This window comes from Xyrauchen texanus, chromosome 41, assembly GCF_025860055.1.
Source record: "Xyrauchen texanus isolate HMW12.3.18 chromosome 41, RBS_HiC_50CHRs, whole genome shotgun sequence".
NCBI lineage: Eukaryota > Metazoa > Chordata > Actinopteri > Cypriniformes > Catostomidae > Xyrauchen > Xyrauchen texanus.
This window is the reverse complement of record NC_068316.1, coordinates 2,911,309-2,922,340: the sequence shown is the minus strand read 5'-3', so window position 1 is coordinate 2,922,340 and position 11,032 is coordinate 2,911,309. Positions and strand designations below refer to the sequence as shown.

Below are 11,032 nucleotides of genomic sequence, written 5' to 3'. Positions count from 1 at the left end.
ACCATATTCATATTTATGACTGTATTCATATTTATGCCATATATAACCATATTCATATTTATAACCATATTCATATTTATGCCATTTATAACCGTATTCATGTTTATAACCGTATTCATATTTATAACCATATTCATATTTATGCCATATATAACCATATTCATATTTATAACCGTATTCATATTTATGCCATATATAACCATATTCATATTTATAACCATATTCATATTTATGACTGTATTCATATTTATGCCATATATAACCATATTCATATTTATAACCATATTCATATTTATAACCATATTCATATTTATGCCATTTATAACCGTATTCATGTTTATAACCGTATTCATATTTATAACCATATTCATATTTATGCCATATATAACCATATTCATATTTATAACCGTATTCATATTTATGCCATATATAACCATATTCATATTTATAACCATATTCATATTTATGACTGTATTCATATTTATGCCATATATAACCGTATTCATATTTATGCCATATATAACCATATTCATATTTATAACCATATTCATATTTACAACCATATTCATATTTATGACTGTATTCATATTTATGCCATATATAACCATATTCATATTGACAACCATATTCATATTTATGACTGTATTCATATTTATGCCATATATAACCATATTCATATTTATAACCATATTCATATTTACAACCATATTCATATTTATGACTGTATTCATATTTATGCCATATATAACCATATTCATATTTATAACCATATTCATATTTACAACCATATTCATATTTATGACTGTATTCATATTTATGCCATATATAACCATATTCATATTTATAACCATATTCATATTTATGACTGTATTCATATTTATGCCATATTCATATTTATAACTGTATTCATTTGTATGACTGTTTTCATATTTATGCCATATATAACCATATTCATATTTAGGACTGTATTCATATTTATGCCACAGGGTGTGCTGAGTGACTCCAGCAGGTCTCCTAAGCAACCAAATTGGCAGGGTTTTTAGGGAGGGTAGAGTCACATGGGGTAACCACCTCGTGGTTTCTATAATGTGGTTCGTTCTTGGTGGGGTGTGTGGTGAGTTGAGTGTGGATGCTGCGGAGAATAGCATGAGCCTCCACATGTGCTTTGTCTCCACGGTAACGCGCTCAACAAGCCAAAGATAAGATGCATTGATTGACGGTCTCAGATGAGGAGGCAACTGAGATTCGTCCTCCACCACCCAGATTGAGGTGAGTCACTACGCCACCACGAGGACGTAGAGCGCATCGGGAATTGGGTATTCCAAATTGGGGAGAAAAAATGACATTTTGGGTTCTGCAGTTCACACACCTAATTCATTTTAATTAAATAATAAAAAAAAAATTAATTTAGAATGTGTGCAACATGTAACAAAATGTAACATTTTTATGGAATGCACTTTGATGCACTTAAACTTCAGTTATTCTCCCTTGTACTTCTCTGGGAAATGCTTTTTACCAATGTGGTACAATGAAGCCGAAAGTCCCGGAAAGTGTTTTGGTGCCTCTTTGTGTTGGTACATCAAGGCCACGTTTCTTAGCCGACCACGGGCTTCTAGTGGGCACGTAGCTCTGCAGAAATGATTTTAGGTATGCCCAGTGACTGTTTTGTATGCCAGCATCAGAGCCTTGAATTTAATACGTGCATCAACCGGCAGCCAGTGGAGAGAGACAAAGAGTGGTGTAACATGTGCTCTCTTAGGTTCATTAAAGACCAGACGTGCTGCTGCATTCTGGATCATTTGCAGAGGTCTAATAGCACATGCAGGAAGGCCTGCAATGAGAGCGTTACAGTAGTCCAGTCTAGTTATGACAAGTGACTGAACCAGCAGTTGTGTGGCATGTACAGAGAGGAAGGGTCTTATCTTCCTGATATTGTAGAGTGTAAATCTACAAGATCTTGCAGCCTTTGAGATGTGGTCTGTGAAATTGAGTTTGTTATTGATGGTTACCCCTAGATATATAACTTTGGAAGGCGAAACTGTAGTTGTACCCAGCTGCAAGGTGATGTTGTGCTCAACAGCAGGGTTGGCTGGAAAGACAAGGAGTTCGGTCTTGGCTGGGTTGAGTTGCAGTTAGTGTTCCTTTATCCAGACCAAGATGTCTACCAGACAGGCAGAGATTCGTACATAATACTTGTATATTAATATAATACTCACATCATACTTCACTGTAAGTTTTGGGTCTGTCCGAGCCACCTACTGAGAGTTGTGTCCCCCCCACTTTTAAAATGACTGCTACGCCCCTGGCCCATCACTCTCTAGTTTGTGCCTGGAACTGTTCGGGTTGGTGAGGGGGGCACAGTCTCTCTCTCTCTCTCAGAGTGTGTGTGTTTCAGTGTGTGTGTCGGTGTGGAGCGGTGATGGTGTATGGAGAGATCTCATGAACGGATACTCATGGATGAGATGGATTGAGTGTGAGTTTACATTCAACAACAGAACAACATAAGAATCAATCTGGATTTATTACACATCTGTGCTTGTGTTTGCATGAAGTTACCAGATTCAGACTCAATCCAGGTAAGTTCTCACAAACAATTCAGATGTTAAGTTACTATGTAAGAATATAGATTCTATAGATTGTATATGGATCACAAACACTACCGGCTTATCTGACTGAATATTCCCATAGAGAAATCTGATGGTTTTCACTGATTTAAAACAAGGTCACATGCTTGAATTCAGAATATGTAAAAAAGTTGTATTTTTATATATGCAATATATATTTTCACAAATATTTGTGGAATTTAAATATAGGTACATATATGCTCAAATAGATGAATTATAATTTTGTATATATGTACATATATTGCTTATACTGTATCAGATTTTAACGATTCCCTTTATGTTTTTATTCCATTTACCATGGTAACCACTTCTGCCAGATATTCTAATAGCAATTCTCACTGTATAGGATTTTGGAAAAACTGTTACATTTTCATAATTCTGATTCTAAACAGTTACATTTTCATAATTCTGATTCTAAACTGTTACATTTTCATAATTCTGATTCTAAACTGTTACATTTTCATAATTCTGATTCGAAACAGTTACATTTTCATAATTCTGATTCTAAACAGTTACATTTTCATAATTCTGATTCTAAACAGTTACATTTTCATAATTCTGATTCTAAACTGTTACATTTTCATAATTCTGATTCTAAACAGTTACATTTTCATAATTCTGATTCTAAACTGTTACATTTTCATAATTCTGATTCTAAACTGTTACATTTTCATAATTCTGATTCTAAACTGTTACATTTTCATAAGAGTCAACAATGAATTTCTGATTTCTGAAACTGTTTATTTGTTATTAATTAACCGCCAATTGCGAATTAGCATGACTTAATATTGAGTATATGTTCATTTTATGTTGTTTTAATGAGTTTCTTTAGTATTCAAAAATAGTTATTTTTGAATAATCCGTTTTTGACGTTCAGAGCGGCCCCCAGGGGCCCAAGAGACGTCGGTCGCAGAGACGTGGGTGAATGAGAGATTTATTTTTATTTGTAACTTTTTATTTGTAGCTGACTCAATCGTAATTTAACGGAGCGAACAGTGCGTTCCAAACTGTGTTTCGCTCTCGTTCCGCAACTCTTCACGAGTCATCTCAGGTATGCGTGACACCGTTGAGGTCTCACACGTGTGTGTGTGTGTGTGTGTGTGTGTGTGTGTGTGGATTCCTGTGATTTTATGGCAGTGAACCCCCTCTCTAGTTTCCCTGAGGTCACAGATGAACTGCAGAGTTAAACTTGGAGAAAAACATTTACACCGAGCTCAGTTTACGGTTCTGGACCTGGAAAACCGTTTCAGAGCTGTCAAAATTAAAAACATTGTGTCAAGAGTTGTAGCAGACAGAGAGAGAAAGATTTGATCAGCAAACCGTGTGTTTTCATTTGATTCTTGACCTACTTACACCATCCGAGCTCTCTTTGTCAGCACTATATCTTTAAATGTTCATTCAAAATGATTTGTTAGAATGTTTTGGAGCTGTCATGGTCCCAAAAAAGGTTAAAAAAACATCCATAAAACTGGCCTGTACAACTCATGCACTATATTCCAAGTCTTCTGAATCCATATGATAGCACTGTGTGAGGAATAAAATACATTGTCAGTCGATAATGCCTCAAATTTCATTCGCAAAGCTATCGTAAACATCTTTAGGAACAACATGACGGTGAGTAAATGGCATTTATGAGTGTACTGTCTCTTTAAATATCACACAACATGCTGCTTTGTGTTTATGTGTTCGATCGAAATGATTTGTGCCATGATTTTGAGTGACGTTTTAGCATGAAAAAAGCTTATTTTGCATTTTAATATGTAATTGGGCCGTACTTCTTCATCTTCAGTGAAAAGTTTGGATCCAGCGCAGTCTTGGCTTGGTCCAGCTTAGCAGCTAAAGTCAACATGGCCTATATTTCACTCTCCACCTATTCCAGCAAAAGAAGCCTATTCCATGTGTGTGTGTGTGTGTGTGTGTGTGTGTGTGTGTGTGTGTGTGTGTGTGTGTGTGTGTGTATGACACCCTTCTCTTACTTTTGTCAACACAAATATCCCTTCATTACTTGAATAAACCAGCTCTGAGGTGAACCACAACATTACAAACTTAGATTTGAAGCAAAAATGTATTTGCAAATCAGACAAAAACACACAGGTGCAAGACTGTGTACTTAACATTTAACCCCTTAAACTCTATATACCCGCCAAAGGGGGCTTTACATCGCAAAGTAAGTTTACACAAGTTTACACTTAACACTTTAATATAATTCAGGCATATGTGGTATCATTGGAAAGCTTCGAATCTGGACTTTCTCACGTTTGCATTATGTTGCATACAATAACAAAATGAGGCCTGAAAACATCCGTGCCGCAAATAAGCGCTACTTGGTAGGTAATGTGGTAGAAATATTAATATGAATATAAAAGTCTTTAACATAGCACTTAAACAGGCATGTCATATATCAAATGTAAGCTCTCATTCTCAGGAATGTGACTGTATAGTTGATTGTGTTGCCCTAATACCACAGTTTTCAAAATAATCACTAATTGAAACATGATTTCTGGAAGGCATCCTATACAAATGTCTCATTTATGCACCAATCACTGCTGATTTCAGCCCCAAATAGCTAAAAATGTATATATGCTTTTATCTTAGGCAGTTTTCTACAAAATAAGCCATTGTTTACTTATCTGTGAGCTTGCTTGGGTGAATAATCATATTTTATTTCTAAGAATAAAATCAGAATAACAAATAAGCAGTCCAGCTTGAAAGCATGCTAAGCAAATATATGTTATCGACATATTATTGATTATAAAATGTTATATATCATTGCAAAGACGAGGATCTCAGCTTTCTAATGACACCTAGATTGAGCTTGTAGTCCACTCAGAGGCCGAGATATTCAATGAAATAATGAGGGTGTTGCTTGAACTGAACATTAGACTGAATGTCTATGGATTGAGCACATCTGTGAGGGGTAAAATGTGTTAGAGGGCCCCTACAGTTCACATCTGTGAGGGGTAAAATGTGTTAGAGCTCCCCTACAGTTCACATCTGTGAGGGGTAAAATGTGTTAGAGTGCCCCTACAGTTCACATCTGTGAGGGGTATAATGTGTTAGAGTGCCCCTACAGTTCACATCTGTGAGGGGTATAATGTGTTAGAGCGCCCCTACAGTTCACATCTGTGAGGGGTAAAATGTGTTAGAGTGCCCCTACAGTTCACATCTGTGAGGGGTAAAATGTGTTAGAGCGCCCCTACAGTTCACATCTGTGAGGGGTAAAATGTGTTAGAGCCCCCTACAGTTCACATCTGTGAGGGGTAAAATGTGTTAGAGCGCCCCTACAGTTCACATCTGTGAGGGGTAAAATGTGTTAGAGCTCCCTACAGTTCACATCTGTGAGGGGTAAAATGTGTTAGAGCCCCCTACAGTTCACATCTGTGAGGGGTATAATGTGTTAGAGCGCCCCCTACAGTTCACATCTGTGAGGGGTATAATGTGTTAGAGCGCCCCCTACAGTTCACATCTGTGAGGGGTAAAATGTGTTAGAGCGCCCCCTACAGTTCACATCTGTGAGGGATAAATGTGTTAGAGCGCCCCCTACAGTTCACATCTGTGTATTGTGATGGAAAATTCTTTCTCCATAGTTCTCGCTGTCATCGAGTGGAAGGAAGAAAGACTTTTTGCAGGGAGATAGGGAGTGAACAGATCCAGAATGTCATGCTTAAAATTTAGAACAACAACAAAAACTAAATTCTTTAAAACACCTTCTGTACATAGTAAGATTGTAGTCATACACTGGCGGACAAAAGTTTGGAATAATGTACAAATTTTGCTGTTTCGGAAGGAAATTCACCAAAGTGGCGTTCAACTGATCACAAAGTATAATCAGGACATTACTGATGTAAACAACAGCACCATCACTATTTGAAAAAAGTCATTTTTGATCAAATCTAGACAAGCAGTCACCACTCCAACACCTTATCCTCGAGTAATCATGATAAAATGATAATTTGATGCTAGAAAATCACTTTCCATTATATCAAACACAGAAAGATATTTGGTTCATTAAATGAAGCTGAATGTTGTCTTTGTGTTTGTGTTTGAGTTGCACAGTATGCAATAGACTGGCATGTCTTAAGGTCAATATTAGGTCAAAAAGAAACAGATTTATCTAGAAACTCATCAGTCAATCATTGTTTTGAAGAATGAAGGCGATACAATGCTTGAAATTGCCAAACAACTGAAGATTTCATTCAGTCTTCAAAGACAAAGCACAACTGTCTCTAACAAGGACAGAAAGAGATGTGGAAGACCAGATGTGCAACTAAACAAGAGGAGAAGTACATCAGAGTCTCTAGTTTGAGAAATAGACGCCTCACATGTCCTCCGCTGACAGCTTCATTGAATTCTACCCGCTCAACACCAGTTTCATGTACAACAGTAAAGAGAAGACTCAGGAGGTCTTATGGGAAGAACTGCAAAGAAAAAGCCACTTTTGAAACAGAAAAACAAAAAGAAAAGGTTTGAGTGGGCAAAGAAACACAGACATTGGACAACAGATAATTAGAAAAGAGTGTTACGGATCTAAACCCCATTGAGCTTTTGTGGGATCAGCTAGACCGTAAGGTGCGTGAGAAGTGCCCGACAAGACAGTCACATCTATTTATCACAAAGTGATAAATACACGCTCACACACACACTCACACTCACTCATACACTCACTCACACACACACACACACACACACACACACACACACACAAACACACACATACACTCTCACACACACACACACAAACTCATACACTCATACACTCATACACTCACACACTCACACACACAAAAAACAAAGACAAAGATCCCCCATTTAGCCTGAACAGACTGTAGGGGCAAGTGCTGTTAGCGAGCACCTCTGAAGGCCAGAACTGTACACGAGGGGGTGGGTGGCCAGCACCACGCCCGACCGCCTTTGTCTCCCCAGTGGAGATGTTTTACACACCGCACCAGGTACTCATTTTAGGCTGAGTCGACCTAGGGGAGGCCCGGGACCGGTTCTGATAATCACTGGTGTTAGCCATGAGCGGGAATCGAACTCGGGTCGCCAGGTTCGTAGCGCGCTAACCGCTACACACACACACACACACACACACACACACACACACACACACACACACACACACACACACACACACACACATGTTGTGTTTCCATGTTTTATGGGGACTTTCCATAGACATAATGGTTTTTATACTGTACAAACTTTATATTCTATCCCCTAAACCTAACCCTACCCCTAAACCTAACCCTCACAGAAAACTTTCTGCATTTTTACATTTTCAAAAAACATAATTTAGTATGATTTATAAGCTGTTTTCCTCATGGGGACCGACAAAATGTCCCCACAAGGTCAAAAATTTCGGGTTTTACTATCCTTATGGGGACATTTGGTCCCCACAAAGTGATAAATACACGCTCACACATACACACACACACACACACACACACACACACACACACACACACACACACACACACACACACACACACACACACACACATGTTGAGCTAGCAATGTAAAATGAGGATGTACATTTTGCATTTTGCACACACACATTGATGTATTTAATTTGTTCTCCTTGAAAGTGTTTTTAAGGAGCCACTGATTATAAAAATCCAGATTTTTAAGCACATTTTCTTTTTGGGGTGAATGTTGCGTGACGTTAGCAAGCTGTGACATTTGTTTCCCCATCAAAACTGTTATTGTGATACTAGTCAGTGTCAGCAACTGTTACAGTTCTTAATTAAAATCAAGATTATTTATTTGTTTTAAACAAACATTGCAATTGCCATGCTATGCTGCGACTCATTGACTTACACAGAGCGTTCAGTAGTCAGAATGTAAACAACAACAAATAATGTGATATTAGCATACTGAATTTGAATTGGTCTGCATCTATTTCACCATCAATAGCTGTCTTCACTTTGCAGGATAATGTTGCGTGATGTGTTAATTGTCACGTGCATTTGACAGGAAACTCGTGCTGAGTGTCATGACAACGGCAACACATCTCTGATGCAGCATTTCATTTACACAGAGCCAAAGCCTAAAACTTGAACTCCATCCTTTCGCTGCCTTGCAAAAGTTCTCTGGTATGGATTTGATTGACCTAAAGTCAACATGAAGTTGTATTCGCAGCTCATTTTACTTCAGTAATGTGACCCGTTTCAAATCAAACTGGATATTCAACAAATCAAGAACTGATTGGATCTTGAAAAGTGGTCGTATGAGTTTGCTAAAACAAATTGATATGCAGAAAAGGACCGAAAAGGATGAAACATCATCTGCAGCCTGAAACTGAACTTTTGATCAGATTTTAGGAGTGAACGCACTTAACTGCATAGAGAGCTATAGGATGCTCCCTTGCTCCCTATTTAGTGAAAGACTTAACCTCCAGTGTGCTGTCTGTCTGCACTGGTCTCAGAACAGTTATAGAGAGCTATAGGATGCTCCCTTGCTCCCTATTTAGTGAGTGATTTAACCTCCAGTGTGCTGTCTGTCTGCACTGGTCTCAGAACAGTTATAGGAGAGCTATAGGATGCTCCCTTGCTCCCTATTTAGTGAGTGACTTAACCTCCAGTGTGCTGTCTGTCTGCACTGGTCTCAGAACAGTTATAGGAGAGCTATAGGATGCTCCCTTGCTCCCTATTTAGTGAATGACTTAACCTCCAGTGTGCTGTCTGTCTGCACTGGTCTCAGAACAGTTATAGGAGAGCTATAGGATGCTCCCTTGCTCCCTATTTAGTGCATGACCTAACCTCCAGTGTGCTGTCTGTCTGCACTGGTCTCAGAACAGTTACAGGAGAGCTGTAGGATGCTCCCTTGCTCCCTATTTCGTGCATGACTTAACCTCCAGTGTGCTGTCTGTCTGCACTGATCTCAGAACAGTTATAGGAGAGCTGTAGGATGCTCCCTTGCTCCCTATTTAGTGCATGACTTAACCTCCAGTGTGCTGTCTGTCTGCACTGGTCTCAGAACAGTTATAGGAGAGATGTAGGATGCTCCCTTGCTCCCTATTTAGTGCATGACTTAACCTCAGTGTGCTGTCTATCTGCACTGGTCTCAGAACAGTTATAGGAGAGCTATAGGATGCTCCCTTGCTCCCTATTTAGTGCATGAATTAACCTCCAGTGTGCTGTCTGTCTGCACTGGTCTCAGAACAGTTATAGGAGAGCTATAGGATGCTCCCTTGCTCCCTATTTAGTGCATGAATTAACCTCAGTGTGCTGTCTATCTGCACTGGTCTCAGAACAGTTATAGGAGAGCTATAGGATGCTCCCTTGCTCCCTATTTAGTGCATGAATTAACCTCCAGTGTGCTGACTGTCTGCACTGGTCTCAGAACAGTTATAGGAGAGCTATAGGATGCTCCCTTGCTCCCTATTTAGTGCATGACTTAACCTCCAGTGTGCTGACTAGAATAATATTGCACAAAGACAACAAAATAAAATATAACAACTTGTATATTAAAATGAAGTGAAATGACTCACAGATGTGTTCATGTTGTTATTCAGGTTATTTAAAATAACTAACATGTTTTTTCTACTTTTGAGGAAATGCAGTGCCAGTGTACACATATGTGGACGTCATGTTTATCGGCGCGCTGATGCACGAAAAATGAACCGATTTTTTAATGCAGCATATCAAATGAAACTAGAGAGTCTCTTCTTTACAGCCAAGGAGCACTTCATTGTGTCTCGTGACTCAGTGTGGCAGAAGTTAACCCTTTATATGACAGTCTAGAGTCTTGTGAACAGCATTCAGTCAGTTTTTAATAAATTTTTTAATTTCAATTATGCGTTGCATATAATGTAGTCAAAATGCAACATCCACGCATGTGAAAATGTTTTTTAAATTGGAATAATATGCACTTACAAATATTTTACACAGGTTTTTCAAATAAATGTCTGACTTCTTTGTCTTGCTAAGGCTAAAACAGTCAAATCTATACAGAAAATGCAATTGAAAAGAACCAAAAATAAATAATGAAGGATTGGTAAAAATGTCTAAGTCAGTTTTAATGTAACCTTCAAATACATAAATATTGAATATAAGTCGAATATCTGTTTTAATAAAAACTCCTGGGACATACAAATTGCCTGAAGGTCAAGAAAACTATTAATTACTATTAATTTACTATATTAATATATTACAACTTTTAGTTGATTGCACTCTGGCATATGAGAAACTATTTTAACATAAGAAATGATACGCTTGCCCAAACCCGTAAACTCAAAGGGGGCGCTATATCGCGAAAACCGTTTACACTTCAGTCGTCTCTGCGTACATACGTCAGGCATATGAGGTATCATTGTAAAGCTTAGAATCTGAAATTTTCAGAGATAACATCACTTCTGCATTTTTACTTAAAATAACAAAATACGGCCTTAAACATTCGTGTTGAAAATT

At 38.1% G+C, this 11,032-nt stretch overlaps 1 protein-coding gene across 2 annotated transcripts in view; it reads left to right on the top strand.

Annotated features, from left to right (window-relative positions):
• The first annotated feature begins 2,329 nt into the window (after positions 1–2,329).
• ntn2 (netrin 2) overlaps positions 2,330–11,032 on the top strand; it is a 41,220-nt gene continuing 32,517 nt past the window's right edge. For both annotated transcript variants that reach the window (XM_052113665.1, XM_052113664.1), the window contains exon 1: positions 2,330–2,576. The gene's annotated coding sequence lies outside the window, so the exon portion shown is untranslated. The remainder of the gene's footprint in view (positions 2,577–11,032) is intronic.